This window comes from Panthera pardus, unplaced genomic scaffold (assembly GCF_024362965.1).
Source record: "Panthera pardus isolate Hobbes unplaced genomic scaffold, ASM2436296v1 HiC_scaffold_1, whole genome shotgun sequence".
Taxonomy (NCBI): Eukaryota; Metazoa; Chordata; class Mammalia; order Carnivora; family Felidae; genus Panthera; species Panthera pardus.
In genome coordinates, this window is record NW_026526654.1 from 87,340,382 (window position 1) to 87,353,337 (window position 12,956).

The 12,956-nt window shown below is 44.3% G+C and overlaps 1 pseudogene; it reads right to left on the bottom strand.

The window, feature by feature from the left end:
* Nucleotides 1-3,422: 3,422 nt before the first annotated feature.
* On the bottom strand, nucleotides 3,423-11,880 carry LOC109265825 (host cell factor 1-like; annotated as a pseudogene).
* Between the last annotated feature and the right edge of the window lie 1,076 nt (nucleotides 11,881-12,956).

Genomic DNA, 12,956 nt, shown 5'->3' on the forward strand with positions numbered 1-12,956 from the left:
GATGCATTAGTCTAACTACGGCTCCGAAAGTAACCATAATAACTTTTAATCTTTATCATTTTGTCTCTTTGATGGTTCCCAAATGGTTCTAGAATATGTGAGACAACACATCTATTATGGTGGAATAATGGTGGCCCTAATAGTGCTGAGGCAAGGGCTCTTTGGCTGTGTCACTTTCTTATGAGAACATTAGTCGAGTCTATTTGGGTCCGGAAAAATGAGACAACATTTCAGCTTGAGGAAGTGACATGTTGTTGTTGCCAGACAGGCAGTTTATTATTCTTCTCTGAGCAGAATACCCAAAAGATGCTTTTATTTGTATTTCCAGATGTCTAATCATATCATCATAATGATGGACTATTTTAAAATACAATTACATAGGCGGCATCCTCAAGAATAAATAAAATGATAAGCTCCAGTGAATTATCAGAGTTTATGGGAAAAAAGTTTTTAAAGATACAAAGCAATCTATTTCCAACTTCTTATGAGAAACTGCTCTAAACTTGGGGAAATCATAGTCATTTTTAGAGTTTGCAGGGACATTGAGATCACTTGATCATAAGCCTACACAGAGATAGTTTAGAAAGGAAATTACAAGTGCACAGCAGGGGGACCTAATATCCTCCAGAAGTTCAGGGAAGGCATTTTGGAGAAATAAACTGTAACCTGAGTCCTGCAGGATAAGAGAGGAGCAGGGGTGAGAGCAGATGGCTGAGGTTTCCTGGGCAAGGTGAATATTCTGGCAGGTGCGAGAGAAGGCGTTTGTTCGAGAAACAGAAAGACGTCAGGGTCGGCTAATCCTCCACAACTGTGTACCCCTGGGGAAATTATTTAGCTTCAGTAAGCCTCAGGGCCTTCCATTTACAAATTAGCATAATGACAGCAGTGCCTGGCTGGCTCAGTCCTTAAAGCAAGTGACTCCTGATCGCTGAGCTCAGTTTGTGAATTTGAGCCCCACCATGAGCATGGAGCCTACTTTCAAAAACAAAAGACACCTTAAGAAAATTCAAGATACTAATAGTGCCTATATCCTGAAACTGTCGGGATTAATTGGAATTCTATTCGGAAAGGTTTTCATCCCAGGGCCTTGCACATACCGTTTCACTAAAGAGTAGCTTTGATGTGAAGAAATTGAAAGATTTTAAGTGAAGAATGACATGATCAGAGTTTCAAAATCAGTCATTCTTCAGGATAGAAATGGATTTCTAGAGAACAGATTAAAAGTGGCGAGATCAATTAGAATAACCTCAGAGCGATCCAGCTGAGAGGTGGTGATGGTGTGGGCCAAGGTAAGAACAACAGGGATAGAGAAGTGGATTAATGAAATCTGAGATATTAGATGTTAGTGCAATATAGGTGGAGTTTGGGGGTAAAGAGAGAGAGCAGTACGGGGTATCTCCCAGTCTTCTAGTTTCCTGTGATTGCATGAGAAATGAACATAAATGGCAACTTGAAATAACATCTATGTATTATGTCACAGTTTCCGAATCAGGAGTCGTCAGAGCTTAGCTGGGTCCTCTGCTCAGAGTCTCCCAAGGCTGAGATCAAGTTGGCAGTTGGGGGGCACCTGGGTGGCTCTGTCGGTTGAGCGTCAGACTTCTGCTCGGGTCACCATCTTGCGGTTCTTGAGTTGGAGCCCCACGTCGAGCTTACAGTTGTCAGCACGGAGCCCGCTTGGGATCCTCTGTCTCCCCTCTCTGTCTCTCCCCTGCTTGCTCTCTCTCAACAGTTAAACAAACAAACCAACACATAAAAGATGGCGGCTGTGACTGCCGTCTCCTTTAAAGGCTCTAACTGAAAAAGACTTCCCTTCCAAACCCTTTGGAACCTGTCTCCGGTGAGCCGATACTACAGTTCCCTAACTCCATTCATTTAATGTTGGCCGCACCTTTATCATGATCTGCACCATCCGTGGTGCTGCCTCCATGAACTTTGAACTCCAGCCAGCCTCTCAAAGGTGTTCTGTGCTTCAGCGTGCTAACACAAACCCGTCTCGGAGTATCAAGGAAACTGTAATTGATAATCGCATTTTCTTGCCACTTAAATCTACTATTGGGAGTTTTAGAGTCTGCCCCTGGAACAACACATCCTCCAACTATGTCTCCTTTTGAACACTTTAGGCAATTATCACTCCGTTTCTGGAATGTGATCTCCTTGTGGTTGGTAACACCCCTGCTTTCCACACGCTGCCGTGAGTGGGAAGGCTGGTCAAGGGACCCCTGGGCGGAGTGAAAAGAGGAGTAGATTCGCCTATGGGAAGAATGTTTGTTCCTCGTCTGGGCAAGCCTGAAGAGCAACCTGGGAAAGTGTGATGTCAGGACGCTAGTTGCATTTTATTCAAAATCAACTGCGAATATTTATTCATAATACTGAACCACCGTGCGTGTGTAAGCCCGTTGTGCTTACTAAAACCAAAGCTCACACGTTGCATTTTATACATAAAAAAGGAAAGGAGGAAAATGAATAAGTTAAATGAAGCGTCTTTAAAAGTGACAAAAAATATAATTGTAGAATTCTACAGTGGCATTTTAGAATTTTTCTCCTCGAGCGAAGAATGTTCTGTTGGAACTCTTGTTCGAATTGGATAAATTGCGTTCCTTGCTGGAATGGAAGGAAGTGGCGACAACCCTAAGCATGACCTCATGAGCCCTCAAATTATAGATGCCAGAGCCCCTCCCTGAAAGGAGTCTGCATGTATGGATTTCCTTGCAGTGCACGCCAACCAGAAAAACTCAGTATTGTTACCTAAGCGAGAAGCCATGTCATAGGTTTAACTCCCTCAGATTTTGGAGTTCATTATGGCAGCTAGTATTAATTGAACATAAATGGAAGTGAGTACCTTCTGGAAATTATCACGAGGGTCATAGCCCACGTCCGTGTAAAGGACACAGTTGACGTGGTGGCACCGGAGCCGGTGATGTTCACACCGTTGCCCTGGATGCTGTCCACCCGTCCCTGGTCACAGATGGTGGGGGATCTTTGTTTGAGCTTATGTTGGAGGTGACAGTCATGGCCATGGGCATGGTGCTTGTCTTGTGTGTCTCACAGGATGGTTGAGACATACCCTCTGTGTCCAGAAAGGAGCTGGCAGTGAAACACTGGCCTGGGGGTAGCAATAAGTCGTGCTGCCACCTTCAAGCTGGACTTGAGGGTCCTGTGGGAGAGGAGAGTATCAGGGAGCAGGGCACCAGGGCCGACTGATATGGTGGTACCAATGGAAGTGGTCTGGTGCATCTCACAGGGGCGGTGGGCAGGAAGCTAGCTGCTACCTACCCTCAGGCTTGCCCACAACCCCCAGTGGTGGGGGAGGGGGTGTAGGTGGTGCCTGTCTCATGGGTCTCACAGGGTGGGTTGTAGCCCACCGGCATCTCAGTGCCAGGCTACGTGACACCGTCCCGGGCTACATGTTACCCTGCACCAAGTCAGCCGTGGTGACCTGCCATGGGCTGTTGTGTCGTAGGCGAGGCTAGATCGGACACAGGAAGGTCATGCACAGGCTGGACTTGACCTCCCTGGGCACTGTGATTGGAGGCACCTGGGTAGGCTGGGAGATAGGCTGCATGGTGATGGTGGGAATGGTGCGCCCACCAAGCCTCATCACCGTGGTCTGTGCAACCAGCACGGTGACACCAGTGGGGGCTGATCACCTGGCTTGAAGGGATGGCAATGGTGCCCAAGGTAGTGATGGGCCAGGGAGGCTCCGGTGCGGTGGCCCGCAGCTCTGCAAGGCTGGTGGGAATGCTGCCTGTCCCTCTGCCGAGGGTTGTGACATCTGGGACGCTTTTTGTGATCAACACGGTGACGGCTGGCTTGATGGTGGAGACGGTGACAGTCGTGACCAGGTGAACATCCCTCAACGGGCACGGAGCAGAGGATAGTGCCTGCCTGGCTGTCCAGGGACCCTCTTTAGCACCACCTGGGTCACTCCGTGCTTCTCATGGCCAGGGCATTTTGAACAGCAGCAGTGATTTCGGTGGGTGCTCCTGTTCCTGAAGTCATCACCTTGGTGATGATGGTGGTGAAAAGGGACTTGATGTCAAGACTGCTGGTCCCGCCTGTGGCTGGTATGGGGATGGTCTCGATGATGGTGTTGTGTTGGGCTTGGCCTGCCGGAATGGCCAGGATGATGGGCTTAGTCCCAGCCCCACCGGCTCTCATGCCACTGATGACGGTGGTGGGCTTGCCATCTGCCGAGGTCCCCAGCTTCAGGACGGTCCCAGCTGACGGGGACCCTTTGATCCGGACTACCAATGTCACTTTGCCCAGATTGCAAGTCAGAGCGCCGCCTCCGGGGATAGAGATGGGGCTTTTCACCAGGGCGGTGGCGTTGATGACCCCACCCACCAGCGTGGTCGCTACCTGGCTTTGCCGGGCCATTATCATAGTCCCTGATGTGTGCACCTAAATGACAGGATGGGTGGACGTGTGGACAGCAGAAGAGATGGACATCCTCACCTGGGCAGCTGCAGGTGTTTGAGTGGCTGGGTTGCTCACCATGACTGGTGAAGAGGCCACTTCAGTAGCCCAGAGAGTGGCGGGGCCAGGTGCCAGGTGTCAGAGCCATGGTTTTGATGATGGTGATGCTTGTGGGGACACTTGGCACTGTGAGTGCCAAGGAAGGAAGGCTTGCTGGCGGCAGCTGTGGTCGCTGGCCATTAGTGCCACCATCTCTCTCATTTTGGGGCTGCTGCTGATCACTGTTTCCTGGGCACTCTGTAGTGAAAACTGCTTTTTTTAAAAATATGAAATTGATTGTCAAATTGGTTTCCATACAACACCCAGTGCTCATCCCAACAGGTGCCCTCCTCCATACCCATCACCCACTTTCTGCTCCCTCCCACCCCCCATCAACCCTCAGTTTATTCTGTTTTTAAGAGTCTCTTATGGTTTGGCTCTCTCCCTCTCTAAATTTTTTTTCCTTCCCCTCCCCCCTGGTCTTCTGTTAAGTTTCTCAGGATGCGCATAAGACTGAAAACATATGGTATCTGTCTTTCTCTGTATGACGTATTTCAGCATCCTTTCTTAATGAAAACCCTCGAGAAAGTCGGGATAGAAGGAACATACTTAAACATCATAAAAGCCATTTACGAAAAGCCCACAGCTAATATCATCCTCAATGGGGAAAAACTGAGAGCTTTTGCCCTGAGATCAGGAACACGACAGGGATGTCCACTCTCACTGCTGTTGTTTAACATACTGTTGGAAGTGCTAGCATCAGCAATCAGACAACAAAAGGAAATCAAAGACATCAAAATTGGCAAAGATGAAGTCAAACTTTCACTTTTTGCAGATGACATGATATTATACATGGAAAATCCGATAGACTCCACCAGAAGTCTGCTAGAACTGATACATGAATTCAGCAAAGTCGCAGGATACAAAATCAATGTACAGAAATCAGTTGCATTCGTATACACTAATAATGAAGCAACAGAAAGACAAATAAAGAAACTGATCCCATTCACAATTGCACCAAGAAGCATATAATACCTAGGAATAAACCTAACCAAAGATGTAAAAGATCTCTATGCTGAAAACTATAGAAAGCTTATGAAGGAAACTGAAGAAGACACAAAGAAACGGAAAAACATTCCATGCTCATGGATTGGAAGAATAAATATTGTTAAAATGTCAATAGTACCCAAAGCAGTCTACACATTCAATGCAATCCCAATCAAAATTGCACCAGCATTTTTCTTCAAGCTAGAACAAGCAATCCTAAAATTTGAATGGTACCACAAAAGACCCCAAATAGCCAAAGTAATATTGAAGAAGAAAACCAAAGCAGGAGGCATCACAATCCCAGACTTTAGCTTCTACTACAAAGCTGTAATCATCAAGACAGCATGGTATTGGCACAAAAACAGACACATAGACCAATGGAATGGAATAGAGACTCCAGAATTGGACCCACAAAAGTATGGCCAACTAATCTTTGACAAAGCAGGAAAGAATATCCAATGGAAAAAAGACAGTCTCTTTAGCAAATGGTGCTGGGAGAACTGGACAGCAACATGCAGAAGAATTAAACTAGACCACTTTCTTACACCATTCACAAAAACAAACTCAAAATGGATAAAGGGACCTGAATGTGAGACAGGAAACCATCAAAACCCTAGAGGAGAAAGCAGGAAAAAACCTCTCTGACTTCAGCCGCAGTAATTTCTTACTGGACACATCTCCAAAGGCAAGGGAATTAAAAGCAAAAATGAACTATTGGGACCTCATGAAGATAAAAAGCTTCTGCACTGCAAAGGAAACAATCAACAAAACTAAAAGGCAACTGACGGAATGGGAAAAGATATTTGCAAATGACATATCGGGCAAAGGGCTAGTACCCAAAATCTATAAAGAACTCACCAAACTCCACACCCGAAAGGCAAATAATCCAGTGAAGAAATGGGCAGAAAACATGAATAGACACTTCTCTAAAGAAGACATCTGGATGACCAACAGGCGCATGAAACGATGCTCAACATCACTCATCATCAGGGAAATACAAATGAAAACCACACTGAGATACCATCTCACGCCGGTCAGAGTGGCTAAAATGAACAACTCAGGAGACTATAGATGCTGGCGAGGATGTGGAGGAACGGGAACTCTCTTGCACTGTTGGTGGGAATGCAAACTGGTGCAGCCGCTCTGGAAAACAATGTGGAGGTTCTTCAAAAAATTGAAAATACAACTACCCTATGACCCAGCAATAGCACTGCTAGGAATTGACCCAGGGGATACAGGAGTGCTGATGCATAGGGGCACTTGTACCCCAATGTTTATAGCAGCACTTTCACCAATAGCCAAACTATGGAAAGAGCCTAAATGTCCATCAACTGACAAATGGATAAAGATGTGGCTTATATATACAATGGAATACTATTTGGCAGTGAGAAAGAATGAAATATGGCCTTTTGTAGCGATGTGGATGGAAATGGAGAGTGTTATGCTAAGTGAAAACTGCTTTTAATAAAGGGATGAGAAACTTCTACATTGTTAGATTGAGTGATTAGATGCGATTAGAGATTATTTCCTGTCTTCCAATAGATACACATAGACTTTCCCAGTTCTGTTTGTCAAGAAGGCCACATGCAGGGCTTTACAGAACCATCTGTGTCATAAATCAAGTGTCTGTGTGTGGGTTTATCTGGGGTCTCTCACTTCTGTCTCATTGGTCTGCCTATCTCTGCACCCAGTGCCAGACTCCTTATTTACCATAGTTTAAAAATAAATCTTGATGTCTGTTAGGGCACATCCCTTTTCTTCTCTTTTGGCTACTCTCGGTCCTTCACATTCCCACATAAGTTTTCGAACCAGCTGCCAATTTCATAAAAGAACCTAAAGGGATTTTGAACGATAGTTCATTGAATCTATAAATCAATATGGAGAGAATTCACATCTTTACAATATTGTCTCTTCCAATTTATGACCATGATATATCTTTTATTCTTCTACATCAGTTTTTTCTCTTGATGTTTTATAATTTTCTGTGTAGAAGCTTTCCACATTCAATTAGATTTATTTCACATTATTTAAAATATTTTTTAACATTTATTTATTTTTGAGAGACAGAGAGAGACAGAACATGAGCAGGGAAGGGGCACAGAGAGAGGGAGACACAGAATCGGAAGCAGGCTCCAGGTTCTGAGCTGTCAGCACAGAGCCTGACGTGGGGCTCGAACCCACGAACTGTGAGATGATGACCTGAGCTGAAATCGGATGCTTAACCCACTGAGCCACCCAGGCGCCCCTATTTCAAATTATTTTTAAAAGTTAAAAAAAATTCTTTTGTTTTGGATATTTAGAAAAAAATTAATTTTTAATATTGGTCTTACATAAAATAAACTTACTGAACTCAAATATTCCTTTTAGTAACTATTTATGGATAGTTTTGGATTTTGTGTGCATAATCATATTACCTACATAAGATGATTATATTCGTGCATTTCTTTTTTTTAAGTCTTTTTATTTATTTTGAGAGAGAAAGGGGGATGGTGCAGAGAGAGAGGGAGAGGATCCCAAGCAGGCTCTGAGCTATCAGTGTAGAGCCTGACATGGGGCTGGATCCCATGAACTGCAAGATCATGACCTGAACTGAAATCAAGAGTCAGATGCTTAACTGACTGAGCCACCCAGGCACACTCCTGCATTTCCAATCACTGTATCTGATTTCTTTTTCTTGCTTTACTGCATTGGCTAAGATCTCCAATACAATGGTGAATGGAAGGGGAGATAATGGGCATCCCAGTTTGTTTCCCAACCTCAAATAGAAGTATAAAGCATTCCACCATTGCGTATAATGTTTTCATAGTTATGTTCTTTCAGACGAAAGAAACTTCCTTCTATTTCTAGTTGCTAAGAGCTTTTAACAATCAATGTTGAATTTTTTTCAAATGTTTTTCTGCATAGATTGAGATCCTATGAATTTTATCCTTTATCTTATTCTATTTTATTCCACTTAATTTTCTTCTTTATAAAGTGCATTATTTGATTTTTTTTCCCCCAAGGAGAAGCCAACTTTGTGTTTCTAAAGTAAGGTCAGCTTGGTCACTCATATTACCCTTTATGTATAAATGGGTTCGGTTTGCAGATACTTTAAGAGTTTGGCATGTATGTTCATATAGGAGATCAGCCTAGTTTTTAATATTATAGTGTCCTGTTCCACTTTTGCAGCCAAGGTTTTGCAGCTTTCATAAAACGAGCTAGAATGGGTATGTTCCCTGCCTAGCCTCTGAAAGGATCTGTACAGAATTGGCCCTAATGTCTCCCTAAATGTACATCATTGCTGGAGTGTTCTGGACTGCTCTGACATCAATGGGCACTCTACCCCGGCATACTTGGAAGATCAAAGATTTCAGTAAAGGGGCCTTGTTTACAGGAAATGGAACCCACTCTTGCTGCACCTGTGCCACTAGAAAACGGATCCTTGGCTAATTGAATTATATTGTTGTCTTCCTCTTAAAAGAAGCGTAAATTTATTGGATGCTTACTTTAAGTCAGGCCCTCTAAGAATTTTACCTCTACTATCTCACTTAATCCCTTAAGAAAACTAAAAGAGCCTGTGGTTTGCTGATGAGGAGGCCGAGGCACAGAGAGGCCAGAAAACTCCACGCAGGACAGAGCTGGGGAGCGTCGGAGGCAGGTTTCCTGGAATCAGAGCCTACACCCCTCATCGCTGGCTGATGCACCTTGCTTTGGCTTAGACTGTTGCTTTTTTTCTTCTCTATTGAATTGACTCCTCTGCTCACTTATTTCCCATTTTTCTAAATACTGTATCTAACACATGCCTTCCCAGTCAAATTTGCCTTGATTAATGCTTTGCCCAAATTCTGTGTTTCAATGTATGGTATTTTATTTCCACTCACTGCTGAATAGTTGTTAATTTTAATGTTGAGTTTTCCTGTCTTGAGTTATTTAGAAGAATGGTTTGACATTTTTTTTCCATGGAAAGTCTCTTTGGGGCTAGCCTTTGGTTGTGTACTGCCTGGTTTTGTAACATTGTAATCAGAACTTGGCTGTGTAATTTCTGCCTTGAGCACTTTTTCCTTTAGAATTTTTTAGTAACCTAACATCTGGCTAATCATTGCAAGTGTCCTGTGGTGTTTGAAAAGAATGTATTTTCTATTTGTTTGTTACACGATTCTCTCTACATATCTATCGCAGCACGCTGAATATTCGTGATATTCGAATTCTTAATACTGTCATTTTTTCCCCCAGGTTATTTGCCATTTTCTGAGAGGGATTTTTCCTTCTCCCTCCTCGGATCTAGTTTGCCAGCCTCTCTTTTTGTATGTTTAAAAATATTTGCTGTCTATATTTCAATGCTATGTTTAGTCCTTAATGTTTTTTTGACGTCTTGATGAAGTGTGCCTTTTATCAATATGAAACACTTGTCCTCTTCACGCTCAATATGTGACCTTTCTTCAATTTTGTCAAATATTCATTTTTAGGAAAGCCTGTCTGTTGACTGCTCCTCTCAGCCTGGATTTCCAGTGGGGCTTTATCTCACAGAGGTCTTCCAGAACCTGTTAGGACATAAATCCTTTTCTAAAACCTTTCTCAGGCTCCTGCGGGGAAAGCAGGGGCATAGATCTGCAATCCCTCAAGCGTTGTGTTTTCTTTCCCTTTTTTTCTCTTTGTTTTTTCCACCCTGCCTATATTATGTTTTGCTAGGTATTAACTTCCAAATGTGGACAGGTCTGTTCAGGCGAAGCCTGCACGGCTACATTCCACGGGCCCTTGGGCGACTTACCGGAACCTTCTCTTTCCTTCTGTTTCTTGTTGGCACCTCCTGGTGCACAGCCCCGGTTTTCTTCTCTTGCCTCAAAGGAGTAATAATGGGAATTATTTGACTAGAAAGGGATAATAATAGAAATGATTATTCCTCCAGTAATGTTTCATACAACCCTCTATTCTAGCGCCCATAGTCTGTGCATTATTTTTTAACAGTGTCATCCATTAAATTAGAAGTCCTTAGTCACAGGAACCGGGCCGAACCACCTTTATGGTCCTTTACGAGTAGCGTGATGCCCGGCACACAGGCACTCAATAAATGGGACAGGTGAGGCACGTGTAGATAGACGAATGGGTTCGTAAGCACCCAACATAGAAGGCCGCGGGAGACGTAAATATAATGAACCAGGCATCCTTGCTCCTGCCCTCAGCCTCTCAAATCTGTTCTTCACATAACGACCAGGAAGATTCTTCTAAAACTTAAGTCTGATCTTACCACCTCTCTGTTCAACATCTGGTTTCAGGGACTCCCTATCTCACTCCAGGCGAAAGCTAGTGCATCCCTAAGGAATGCTTAACTGAACTAAATTAAAGCTTAGAACCAGCGTGGAATCATGGGAAGACAGTAACAATGGTCTGATTCCCTTTCAAAAATTCTGTAATTTTGTCATCTACACTTACAAACTTGAGCGTCTGTTAATATTTTAAATGCCTCTGACATTTTGACGCTATAGGACGGTATTTTGACCTTGTCCCGTGGTGCCCAACACAACGTGTTCTCATCTCCGTCCACTCCTTCCACAGCCCGCCCCGGCTATGCTGGGCTCCCTGATTTGCCTTGAGCAACCCGAGCAGACTGCAACCAACACGATTCTGCATTTGCTCGCCCTCTGCCCGGCGCGTACTCTTCCCGCCCGAGAGCCACATGGCTTGCTCTCTCGCCCTGTCCTAACCGCTGCTGGAATGTCACCTTTCCTGAGAATCCTATCCCAACACAGTGCGCCCGTGTCTCTCTGACCCCGTTGATTTCCTTACACTCTGTGGCAACGCCCGACTCAGTAGGTACATGGTTGTTTATTTCCTCCTCCTGGAACGTGAGCTGCACGACAAAAAAAGACACCCATCTGGTTTTTCACTGCTGCATCCCAAGGGCTTAGTGAATGGTAGATGTAATTTTTGAATGAACCAATACAAGTATTTGCTTGGTTTTGGTGGCTACTGCTGTATTGGCCATAGTCACACGTACTGCGATCGTAGCCATACCCATGTCAGGAAGGAGCTGGGACACTGGTCGCTGGGTGTCAATACCGCTGGGGAGAATTCGGGCTTGCAGCCATGGCAGGGCAGGCTGGCAGCGACGTGCCCTTACCCGCACTCCCCATGAGCCATGGGCTTGGTCGTCCGTGGACAAGCGAGGACCGTGGGCTTGAAACACAGACCCGAGAGAAGGATGCTGCGAAGCGTGCAGTCTCCGGTGTCGTGGCAAAAAGGTGTTAGGGGAGCACGACCGACCTCGAATATGGTGTCCGCCCCATGTCCACTTCTCGCATTCACGTTGCCATGGGCAGTAAAGCAGGTGAAAAGTTTTACTTGCGTTTCGTTCAAATGTAAGTCTGCTATTTCACAGGCCAGGACTTTGGTGACATGCATGCAGGGGTCCCCACCTCAGCTTGCAACCCCAGTATGGCCCCTGATGATTCCCAGTATAATTAAGGGAGTGAATTAAAGGATACGCATCGGGCATCCTCAATAAATGCTTAATTGGACTAGGTTAAAGCTTAGAGCCAAGTGTGGAATCATGGGAAGACAAGAAAAATGGTCTCATTCTGGCTGAAAAATCCTGTAGTTTTGTCTTCTACCCTTACAAACGTGAGCATCTGTTAATATTTTAAATATCTATGATATTTTGACTCTGTCGGATGGTATTTTGACACGTAGGCTGAATTTTCTAATGGACTAGTAATCGATAAGAAAACTGGAATTAAATGATCAGTGAAGTAATAGAGAGCAAGTTGATCTTAAATCTCGTCCTATATCTCACATTTGTTGAGAATTTACAGGATACCCGGGGACCACAAGGGTGCACTTAATTAAGAGTATTAATTAATAATGATTTGATTAATTATTAACGAGGGGACTAAGGGTGTTCTTATTAACTCGGTGGAGTTGGTAATACTGCAGCAACCCTGAAAGTTACATGGTAATATTGTCTCCATTTCACCTTGAGGACAGAGAGTCAGAAAAAGGTTTGGCCAAGGGAGGAGCTGGAATGGCATCGTAAGTAACTACAGCACAGAATCTGTTCTACCCTGGGGTTTCTCTTGCAATCGGTAGGCTGGCGGCCTCGAGAAGAGCTGAATTCCATCATGCTTAACAGGCTTGAGAAAAAACGCAAAGGAACCCGTTGATTCAGGTTGTGAAAACGTTCTCAGGGTCTGGAGCTAACGGCGACTGGGAAGAATTCCAGAGATGGTGAGGAAAATGCAGGGAAGGCACAAATCTCTCAGAGCGCCTTTGAAAGGATGACCATGAATTGATGTCCGTCCCTGAGTAATAATTTGATCCTTCAAGGGAGGCGACCGTATATACGAAACCATGATAAAGCCACATCTTTCTTGTTTTCCTGAAGTCGGTATAAACCAAAGTATTTTTCTTGTACATATTCTACTAAAACTCTGTAATTAATCTTCAAAGTTGACTGTTGCAAAGAGTTTTAATTAGTCAGC